The 12,103-nt window shown below is 35.1% G+C and overlaps 1 protein-coding gene across 4 annotated transcripts in view; it reads left to right on the forward strand.

The window, feature by feature from the left end:
• The window catches only part of GPR174 (G protein-coupled receptor 174), a 92,762-nt gene that overhangs the window by 25,767 nt on the left and 54,892 nt on the right, over positions 1 to 12,103 (forward strand). Inside the window, exons 1-2 of one of the 4 annotated variants that reach the window (XM_042974692.1) lie at positions 9,647 to 9,709; positions 9,996 to 10,100. The exons of 2 other annotated variants lie outside the window; for them this stretch is intronic. The gene's annotated coding sequence lies outside the window, so the exon portion shown is untranslated. Of the gene's footprint in view, positions 1 to 9,646; positions 9,710 to 9,977; positions 10,101 to 12,103 lie in introns of those variants that run through there. One more of the 4 variants, XM_042974693.1, reaches the window with a different exon arrangement.

Consider the following 12,103-nt stretch of genomic DNA (forward strand, 5'->3'; position numbering starts at 1 on the left):
AGGAAAAAATTCCACCTTATCGTGATGAATGATTTTTTAAAGTATTTTTGGATTTGGTTGGCTAGTATTTTGCTGAGGATTTTTGTACTCTACTCATCAAATATATTGGCCTGTATTTTTCTTTTTTGGTGGTGTCTTAATTTGGTTCTGGTATCAAGGTAATGGTAATCTCATAGAATGAATTTGGAAAACTTCCATTCTTTTCTATATTTTTGGAATAGAGAAGAGTAAGCATTAACTCTTCTTTAAATGTTTGGTGGAATTAACCTGTGAAGCCATTTGGTCCTGGACTTTTGTTTGTTTGGAGTTTTATTTGATTAGCAATTCAAACTCCTTGCTGATAATTGATTTATTCAAATTTTCTATTTCTCTCCATTTAAATTTTGGTTATTTATATGTTTTTAGGAATTAATTTGTTTCTTCTAGGTTGTCCAATTTGTTGCCATATAGTTTTTCATCATATTTTCTTTAAATTGTTTTTATTTATTATGTGGTGCTTGTTATTTATCCTTTCTCATTTGTAATTTTATTTATTTGAGTCCTTTCTCTTGTTTTTTTCTTGACGAGTCTATCTAGAGGTTTATGAATTTTGTTTATTTTTTCAAGGAACCAGCTGATTTCATTGATATGATCTACTATTTATCTTGGATTCTGTATCATTTATTTCTGCTGTAATCTTAAGTATTTTCTTCCATCTCGTGGTTTGGGGTTTTGTTTATTCTTTTTCTAGCTCCATTAGGTGTAAGTTTAGGTTGCTCTTTGTTCTGTTTTTCATTTGTTTGTTTCTTTGTTTCTTTCACGTTTTTATTTGAATTCTAGTTAGTTAACATACAGTGTAATTTTAGTTTCAGAAGTAGAGTTTAGTGATTCATCATTTACATATAACATTCAGTGCTCACCACAACAAGTGCTCTGGTAAATACCCATCAACCATTTAGCCTATCCCACCCTCCACCAGCTCTCAATTTGTTCCCTATAGTTACGAGTCTGTTTTATGGTTTGTCTCTCTCCTTTTTCTGTACCTATGTTCATCTATTTTATTTCTTAAATTATACATATGAGTGAAATCATATGGTACATGTCTTTCTCCAACTGACTTATTTTGCTTAGTGTAATATACTCTAGCTCCATCCACATCATTGCAAATAGCAAGATTTCATGCCTTTTTATGGCTAGGTAATATTCCATTGTATATGTATATACCACAACCTTTTATCTTTACATCATTCAATGGACTTTGGGGCTCATTCCATTATTTGGCTATTGTTGATAATGCTGCTATAAACAGTGGGGTGAATGTGCCCCTTTGAAACAGTATTTTTGTATCCTTTGGTTAAATACCTATTAGTGCAATTGCTGGAGTGTAGGGTAGTTCTATTTATAACTTTTTTGAGGAACCTCCATACTATTTTCCACTATGGATGCACCAGTTTTCATTCCCACTGACAGTATAAGAGAGTTCCCATTTCTCTACATTCTCAACAACATCCATTGTTTCCTGTGTTGTTAATTTTTGCCATTCTGACAGGTATAAGTTAATACGTCATTGCAGTTTTGATTTGTATCTCCCTGATGATAAGTGATTTTGCGTATCTTTTAACGTGCCTGCTAGCCATATGTATATCTTCTTTGGAAAAAAATGTCTATTCATGTCTTCTGCCCAATTTTTAACTGGATTATTTGGTTTTTGGGTGTTGAGTTTAAGTTCTTTATATATTTTGGATACTCACCCTTTACCAGATATGTAATTTACAGATATCTTCTCCCATTCTTAAGGTTGCCTTTTAGTTTCTTTTATTGTTTCCTTTGTTGTGCAAGAGCTTTTTATGTTGATGAAGTCCAAATAGTTCATTTTTGCTTTTCTTTCCCTTGCCTCCAGAGAGGTACCTAGTAAGAAGTTGCTACAGCTGATGTGAAAGTGGTTTCTGCCTATGTGTTCCTCTAGGATTTTGATGGTTTCCTGTCTCACATTTAGGCATTTCTTCAATTTTGAATTTATTTGTTGTATGGTTTAAGATAATGGTCCAGATTCATTTTTTGCATGTTACTGTCCAGTTTTCCAAATACCATTTGTTGAACAGATTGTCTTTTTCCCATTGGATATTCCTTCCTTCTTTGTTGGAGATTAGTTGAGCATATAGTTATGGTCCATTTATGGGTTTTCCATTTTGATCTATTGATCTCTGTGTCTGTTTTTGTGCCAGCACCATACTGTCTTGAACACTACAGCTTTGTAATATAGCTCGAAGACCAGAATTGTGATGTCTCTGACTTTGATTTTAGTTTTCGAGATTGCTTTGGCTATTCGTGGTCTTTTGTGCTCCCATAACATTTGTAGGATTGCTTGTTCAAACTTTGTGAAAAATGTTGTTGGTATTTCCATAGGGATTTCATTAAATGTGCAGATTGGATTGGGTAGTAGAGACATTTTAACAAATTTTTTCTTCCAATCCATGAACACAGAATGTCTTCCCATTTCTTTGTATAATATTCAATTTCTTTCATCAGTGTTTTATAGTGTTCAGGATACAGGTCTGCTGCTTTATCAAAATAAAAAAGCTTCTGCACAGCAAGGGAAGCAATCAAGAATACTAAAAGGCAATCTACAAATGTGAGAAGATATTTGCAAATGAATTAACTCATAAAGAGTTAATATCCATAATATATAAAAACTTATAAAACTCAGCACCTGAAGTGCAAATAATCCAATAAAAATGGACAAAAGACATGAATAGACATTTTCCAATAGAAGACATATGGATGACCAACAGACATATGAAAAGGTGCTCAATATCACTGATCATCAGGGAAAGGCAAGTCAAAACTCTAATGAGATATCACCTCACACCTGTCAGAATGACTGACATTAAAAACACAAGAAAAATGAGGTGTTGGAGAGAATATAGAGAAATGAAACACTCTTGCACTCTTGGTGGGAATGCAAGTAGTGAAACCAGTCTGGAAAAAAATATGCAGGTTCTTCAAAAAGTTAAAAATAGGGGTGCCTGTATGTCTCAGTAAGTTAAGTGTCTGACTCTTGATTTGGCTCAGTTCATGATCTCATCGTTCATGAAATCGACACCCGCCTTGAGCTCTACACTGACAGCTTGAAGCCTGCTTGGGATTCTCTCTCTCCCTCTTTCTCTGCCCCTCCCCTGCTCACACTCTCTCTCAAAAAAAAAAATAAATAAAACTTAAAAAAAAGTTAAAAATAGAACTACCCTCTGATCCAGCAATTGCACTAATAGGTATTTACCCAAAGGATACAAAAATACTGCTTCAAAGGGACACGTGCACCCTATTGTTTACAATAACATTTTGTACAGTAGCCAAATTATGGGAAAAGCTGATGTGTCCATTGAGTGATGAATGGAAAAAGAAGATGTGGTATATATATATATATATATATATATATATATATGTATATATATGTATGTGTGTATATACGTATATGTGTGTATAAATAAATATATATATATATATATATATATATATAATTCAATACAACTCAGCCACAAAAAAGAATGAAATCTTGTCATTTGCAATGACATGGATGAAACTAGTATTATGCTAAGCAAAATGTCAGTCAGATAAAGACAAATACCATATCATTTCACTCATATGTGAAATTTAAGAAATAAAACAAATGAGCAAAGGTAAACAGGAGAGAGAGAGAGAGAGAGAGAGAGAGAGAGAGAGAGAGAGAAACCAAGAAACAGACTTTGATCTACAGAGGACAAACTGGTGGTTACCAGAAATAAGGTGGGTGGGTTAATGGTTTAAGTAGGTGATGGGGGTTAAGGAGTTAAGAACTTCACCTGTGATGAGCACACGGTGTTGTATAGAAGTGTTGAATTACTATATTTTTCACCTGAAACTAATATTACACTACATGTTAACTAACTGGAATTTAAATAAAAACTTTTTTAACAATTGTTTAACATTTATTTATTATTGAGAGACAGAGAGAGACAGAGCATGAGCATGGGAGGGTCAGAGAGAAGGGGAGACACAGAATCTAAAGCAGGCTCCAGGCTCTGAGCTGTCAGCACAGAGCCTGACGCAGGGCTCGAACTCACAAACCACGAGATCGTGACCTGAGCTGAAGTCAAATGCCTAACTGACTGAGCCACCCAGGCTCCTCTAAATAAAAACTTTTTTTTTTAAAAAAATGCCCCCTACTATTATTGTATTACTATCAGTTCAATTTAGTGTTGTTAACTGTTTTATGTATTTGTGTGTTCTCATGTTGGGTACATAAATATTTCCAATTTTTATATATTCTTTTGGATTGTCCCTTTATTATTATACGGGGTCCTTCTTTGTCTCTTGTTACAGTCTTTCTTCTATTTTTTTTTTCTGATATAAGTATTGCTACTCCAGCTTTCTTTTGACAGCCATTTGCATGGTAAAGTTTTCTCCATCCCTCATTTTCAGACTGTAGGTGTCTTAGGTTTAAAATGAGTTTCCTATAACCAACATATAGATTGGTCTGATTTTTTTTAAATTCATTCTGTCACCCTATGTCTTTTGATTAGAGCGTTTAGTCAATTTACATTAAAAGTAATTGATGGATATGTATTTATGTTAATTTTATCATTCAATTTTGGTGGTCTCTGAAGATTTTTTCTGACCCTTTCTTGTTTTTCTCTCTCATGATTTTTTGGTGTTCTTTAGTGATATATTTTTTAAATTTTTTTCTGTTTTTTTCTTTGCATATATATTAGTAGTTTTGGATATATGATTACCATTAGGTTTTTATATAGCCTCTTCTATATATAGAAGTTTATATTAGGTAAAGGGTTGTTTAATTTTGAACCCATTTTTTACCCCTCTCCTTCTGAAGTGTTAAGTATATATTGTCATAGTTTTCAGCCTTTTATTTTGTGAGTTACTTGAATATTTTTTACAGAAATATTTATATTTATTGCTTTTGTAATTCTTACCCTCTTACTGTCTCTCCTTTCAACTCAAAGGGTCCCCTTTAATATTTCTTGCAGGGCTGATTTAGTGGTCACAAACTCCTTCAGTTTTTGTTTGTCTAGGTAATTGTTTATCTTTCCTTCTATTCTGAGTGATATCATTTATGGATAGAGTATTCTTGGCTGCAGAGTTTCCCATTCAGCACTTTGAATATGTCACGCCACTCCCCTCTTGCTTGCAAAGTTTCTGCTAAAAAATCTGCTGATAGAATTATGGGGTTTCCTTTGTTCTACTTGGTAGAACTGTCTTCTTTTGTCTTTTTTTTTTTTTTTTAAATTCTTCCCTTATAACCACATTTTCCCATTTAATTACAATATGTCTTGGTGTGGATCTGCTTTGGATGATTTTGTTGTGGGTTCTCTGTGCTTCATGGATCTGGATATCTGTTCTTTTCCCCAGTTTCAGGATGTTTTCAGCTATTATTTCTTCAAATAGAGTTTCTGCCTCCTTTTCTCTATCTTCTTCTTGGATCCCTATAACACAAATGTTATTATGGTTGATGGAGTCTCTGAGATCTGTAAGTCTATTCTCATTCTGCATAATACCTTTTTTCTCTCTTGTTCAGCCTGATTACTTTTTATTACTGTCTTTTCAGTCATTAATTCATTCATTTGCCTCTTTCAGCCTGCTGTTCATTCTAGTGAGTATGTTTCTCATTTTTTTATTGAACCCTTTATCACAACTATATTATTCCTTATCTTTGTGTTAAGGGTCTCACTATTACCTTCTACTCTTTTCTGTAGTCCAGTGAGTGTTTTTTATGATCATTGCTTTAAATTCTGTATTAGTCATGTACTTATATCTGTTTTGGTATATCTGTGGCTCTATTATCCTCTCTCTTTTCATTTTGTCTAAGTCTTTGTGCCTGTTTTTGTAAGTTAGGTAAGTCAGTTACGTTTCCTGTTCTTGAGAGTAATGGCCTTATAAAGAAGAAGTCCTGTAGTGTTCTGCAGTATAGTGTCCTTTGTTCCCCAGAGCCTGGTATTTCAGGTAGTATCTCTAATGTATGTTGTGTTTGCTCTGCTATTTTATCTTGGCTGCTTTATCCTTTGGGCCAGTCATCTTTAGAGGCTCTCTTTTCCTGTTGTATGCAATGTTTGGTCCCTGGCCTGAATGTGGTGAGTTTTAAGTAGGTGTTCTGTGGTCTGCTTGTGAAATGAGACCTCTTGCCACAGTCTCTGTAATTGTGTCCTTGCAATACTCCCAGCACTTCTGGGGTAGGGGTCCCACCACCCTGGACTCAGGGAAGCATGACTTGGAAGGGAAGGTTGGTTCTACTAGAGTGTGGGAGTGGGGGGTGGGTATTGGTGTTAGCAAGTTAGTGAATTTCAGGCCTATGCCAGTTCCTGCAGGTGACCCTGTGCTTATGATGAGGGAATGGAAGGGAAATGATGCCTGCTAGGTCTTTTGTTCTTGTAGGGATTTCTCCGTGAACACTGACTCTCTGGTACATACTCTGAGATGAGCAAATAACCCCATTATGTGCCCCAAGTGCTATTTATATCATTTTTTCTATACTGTAAGTTCACAGACTGTTTGCCCTGCTTTCTCTCCAAGAGCAGCCCAATGCTCTCTATGCTATTTTGGACCCAAGCCCCACAAAGACCTTTAAAACTCCAGGCATTAAGCCCAGCTGGTTGTCAGCTGTTATGAAATTCATTCCCTCTTGCTTTCCAAACCAAATGGTGTTAGTATTCCTTTCCCCATGCACTCCCCTTGTGTTAGTCTGTCTGTCACCCTCCTCCACCACCATAGCTCTGTCCCCACTGCAGAGGCCACAATCCATTTCTCTATGAAGCTATGTCTCTGTACTTCCTACCTTCTTCGATGTGGCCTCTTCTCTACCTTTAGTTGTGGAGTTTGTTCCTGAAGTTTTCAGGTCAATTTCTGGTGTATTTAGGATTATTTGATAGTCATTTAGCTGTGTTTGTGAGAGGAGGTAAAGCTAGGGTCCTCTTACTTTGCTACTATTTTCCATTTTTTAAAATATATTTTTAATATATTTTATATTTCATAATTACATGATTGAGGAAGGATTTATAAATTGTCTTGACCTCTATCTCTAATTTGACTGGGCTTTAACTTTTTCTTTTTAAGTAGATCTAAGTGAGTCAAGATGTCCACCCTTTTTACATATAAAGACAGAACCATAGAATTTAGCCTTTGAGTTTATTTGATATTTGACCTTTCCTCTGTAACTAAATAAGACAAACCTTGCCACAGATTATATAATAGTGAATAAATTACCCATATCATTGATGCCATGAGACCCTGGCCAGATGGAAATGATGTTGGTGAGGACATTGTCTTAAAAGTCAAGAAACCTGGGTCTAAGTGACAGCTTTATCATTAATTCACTGTGAAACATGAATCAGGTCCTTCTCTCTTAACTTATTAATCTTTAAAATGAGAACTTAGACTACATCATGACTCCTATTGCATTCAGCTCTGAAAGTATTATTTGAGCAATTTGGAGTGGAATTTAACAATGTTCTTGTAGGAGCATAAGTTGATTCTCATCGAGGTAAATTTCCTTGACCTAAATAAGAAAGATAAGTATAGACTAGGTCAGGAAAATTCACCACCAGGTAGTTTTTCAAAGTATATAAAGATTGGCTCCTATGTGTTCTATCTGAGACAGCCAGCTGAAACCTCAAGACTGATCTGTCTGTACCCAAACTTTATTTGGTTGAAGAAGATAGGAGAAAAATGAAGATAATAAAATGTGATCTTGTACAAAGAAACAAAATTTATGAGTTTTTAGAAATTTGAAAAATACTGTCACTTCTGTAATTATTGAAATCCTTCCATTCTTAAGAGATACAGCCCAAACTCTCATTCTCCTGAAGACTGGCTTGACTTGCATCCTGAAATTCCATTTCTTATCCCAGTCCTCCTGGGATCCCTGACTTCCTCTGTAAAATATTACAGAAGTAGAAATAACATTTTTAGGCCCTTATGACATGTATGCTGCCTTATAATTTAGGCAATTAGATAATGTCTTATCTGCTTAACTAGATTCTAAAAAGTTTCTGGGAAGCAGTATCCTTTCCTTTACCATCAGCTCTCTTGTACTCTTTTCCCCTCATTCTCTCCTTTTCAGCTATATTTGATCTACTGGTCTGCATTTGGCAGTTATTCAGTAAGTGTTTGCTGAATGGAGCTAAGGTTGTGTGAATGGAGAGAGCATCACAATAAACTCTGGACACAACAAACGCAAGTAGGACAATTTTCTTTAAATAAACACAGAATTAATGCCACATTCTTCCAGACTGTGGGGTACAGAATAAAAGGATACAGAAGGGGCAATGAATTGTGATCTTTTGTCAATATAGCTGACCTAATGAAAATTTAGATTAATTTACCCCTTCCCCTATATTTTCTCCACTTACTCAGAACTACACTCAACATAGCTTAGTGCAAAATCACTAAAGATTGGCAATTCAGTTTTCATTCCCTGGAATCTATTCAGTTTTCTTTTATATCCTGCTCTCATTATCTATTTTTATCTTTCCAATCCTAATAAATTTATTCACACCAAGGTTTTCAACTAAGTATATTTCTAAGAGTGTCAGGATTTAAAAATCAACACTTCAGGAAGAAAGGAATGCTTACCCCCAAAGGATTTGTTTTTCAGGCATTAGTGAAAAAAATATTTTGAGGCAAAGAGTCCTACAGATGCTTCCTAATGCTTCCTATAATATGCCATACAGATATGTCCTGGAATAAAACTGGATTTGCATTAATATACTTCTTTCTCCCATGGTACATGTGAAAATTTCCTTTGCTCTGATCTAAAATACTATGCAAGTCTTGGAGATTGCCTTCAGCTGCCCCTTGTCCATTTCGCAGGTGTACTGCTGCAGGTGGAATATATTAGGCATCTAATACAGTGTAGTCCTAGGCTCTGGGGCTCTGAAGGTCCTTGGAACACCATCTTCAACGGGTTGTGGCTACAGGTCTGGGCTACAGAAAAACAGCCTATTTTCACCCAATTATTCCTAACCACTGAGAGGAAATGAAGGTTTACTTATACTTCCTGGCAGAAGACTCTGAGGGGAATGGGGAGTGGGTGGACAGGAAGTGTGAGGTGAGTTATGTATCTTCAAGTTTTTCTTAAGGAGTAGAGTATTTATTTTAATATCAGGGGTTTAAATGTCTGTATATCTAAGAATACTCTAGGCAGAGGTCATTCCCACTTTGAACTCTCCTATTGGGAGCTACCTAAGGGTCAATCTTAGGTAAGGAGTGTCCACTTTGGTACCTGAACACAACAATTGAGGGGCCTATAGAAAGGATCACGATGAAGATTTCACTATCTATGAAAGGGGCCAGAGGGCACATAGTTTTTACAAAAGACTCCATAAACAAATAAACCATGCATTGTCACAAACTCAAAGCTAAGTGCAACCACAGGATTGGAAGACAATGCACTGTCGCCCTATAAATAGAAACAAAAGTTTATTTGCTTAGTGTGAAGCTTTGCCGCCTGTATTTACAGCCCATAAAATAGTTCTTCATAATTAATCAGAGATAAAGAGGGACAGAGAGAGACAGAGAGAGAGAAGAGAGAGAGAGAGAGAAGAGAGAGAGAGAGAGAACAAGCACAGGCAAGCTTGCTAGCTCAAGCTACCGCCTGGAAAACGGAAATGTTCACTGTGCACAGAGGCTTGCATATTTCACGCTGACATCTCACTACCATGTTTTCCAACATGGTAGTGGTTAGGTAATGCTGAGAATTTTATTTCTTTCTTTTTTTTCTTTACCTTTGCTATATTCATTTTTGTTTTGGCTTTATTATATTTTGTTTTATTTTTACTCTTTCTTCCCTCCTTGTCTCCCTCCTCCCTCCCTTTCTTTTCTTTCTTTTTCTTCTTTATCTTTCACTCTTTAACTCCTTTCCTTTTGTCTTTCTTTATCTCATTTTTAAGAGGTTGGTTTTTTTTTGTTTTTTTTTTTTGTTTTTTTGTTTTTTTTTTTTTGTGATGGAAAAGGATGTTGGTTTTTCTCAGAACAAGGAGCTGGAATTGAGGTACAGATCAATAGCATCCTTGTTGAAGTGGCTGTCACTTGAATTCTTCGGAAATCATTGGAGAAAACAGAAAGAAACTGAAACGGTAGGCTCCAGTTTTTAATGAATTAGATCTTATCTGTATCTTTTACCACTGATATCTAGAACTGTTCTCTTCACACCAAGTTCTGGGTAATCTGTCAGATCTAAGGGTGGTATGGATATCATGAACCTGGACCATCCTTGTATGTCATTTCCTTAGTATTTGCACAAACAAAAATAATTATACACTTGACTGCTTAATGTGGGAAGGGGGAGGTAACTTTGAACAGGGAGAAATTTAAGTTTGACATGGAGAGGTTTTTTTCCTAATGTGTTTCACTCAATTGATATTGAATAAAATAGCCCTGTGAACATTTGTAATTTAAGCAACTCTATATTAAGTAGAATTACTTGCAGAATATGCAGGATGTTTTTTATCTACTCTTAGTTATAACTTTTTGGAGGTGATAGTTTCTCTGATAAATGATTTAAATGGTTAGATTTCTGTTATTTTCAAAATGAGCTATGATTAAAAAATAAGAACTATAATGTCTCAGGACATTTACCAACATGAATACATATTCTTATCAGCTTGTAAAAGTTATATATTTTTACTGTAAAAGTGAATTGTAATTAATGTTAAGTGTAAAGATTCTGCTTTCAAAGAAAGCACTCCAGAGCAACAACAACAACAATAACAAACAACAACAACAACCAAAACATGTTTACAATTAGAGAGGAGAAATAAGAAGACAAGAGACTTATTTACTCTGTTTCTCACACATAAGCTTTATCTATCAGAATAATCAGTACATTAAAATCAATAATGGGTTAAATGATTTTAGATTAAATTTACATTTTTAGATACTCATCATCAACATATTTTGACAAAATGTAAGTAAAATTGTTTTCTGGTTTGCGTGTTGCTTTTCTTTTGTGCTCAAGTAGAAAATGTTGAGGAAGTCACCTTCTAACTTTAAACCCAATGATAAGGCTATCAGTAACACGTAACTTCTAGAAGCTGCATTTAGAGATTTTAAAAAAGTTAAGGATGTATGTCCATGGTGCAACATGACCCAAGATAAAATCTCAAATGATTTTCTGCTCCTTCCTTTCTCTATGTCAACAGTTGTGTCCTTGGACTTCGTTTTGTTTTTTAATTTCTTTTTCATGGACTTTATTTTATACTGCTCTAATCTTTCCAGGGAAGTAAAAAAGTTATAATTTTATTCAACTAGAGCTAAATTTGTTAGAGAGCTTTGGATCATTCAGCAAGGAGTATTTCTTTCAGGCAGCTGCTGTAAATATCAGGTATTGTGGCAAAGGCATTAATCTTATAGATGGGATTCAAGTTGTTCATCCCAAGGAAAGATTCCACCAGCCACATTAGTAAATATTTGGATCACATGAAAGTCATCCTCCAGGAACTTAGTATCAGAGGGGGTATTTTTTTATTATAGAAAATATTCTTTGCACTTGTAAACACATGTACTGCTCTCTCTTACTGTATGTTTGCAATAGTTACATTTCTGTGAGACAGGAATCATTTAATATACCAATTCTGTGTGGGCTGGTACAGTATGGTACAGAATATTGTAAAGGTGAATAAATACAAAATGGGACATTGATTCCTCCAAAAATCTCACTGAATTTTCACCTAGAGACCCTTAGGAATGAATGAACTCAATTTTCCCCCTGTGTACTAAGTGAAATGAAAAGTAGAAAGAAGCATGCTTTATACATTCATTTTATAGACACTATTAGCACCAATCAGATTCTCAGAACCCAAAAGGAAATTAAACTCTTTCTTCTGACCCTTGCCTAATCCTGAAAGAAAGAACTACAGATAGTGCTGTTTCCCTTGCCCATTAAAGTTACATCCCAAAAGCCTTTGTCTTGTGCCATAGGTCTAGAGAATCAGTCTGCAGACCACGAGTTAAAGGAAATTATTAGAAACGGATTCAAAACCTGTCACTTACAGGAGCAATGGAAAAACACCTAAGATTCTTTTATGCTTTGAAAAGTGACATAGATTGACAGTTTGCATTTTAAAGCTGGAAAAGCTGA

This window comes from Panthera tigris, chromosome X (genome assembly GCF_018350195.1).
Source record: "Panthera tigris isolate Pti1 chromosome X, P.tigris_Pti1_mat1.1, whole genome shotgun sequence".
NCBI lineage: Eukaryota > Metazoa > Chordata > Mammalia > Carnivora > Felidae > Panthera > Panthera tigris.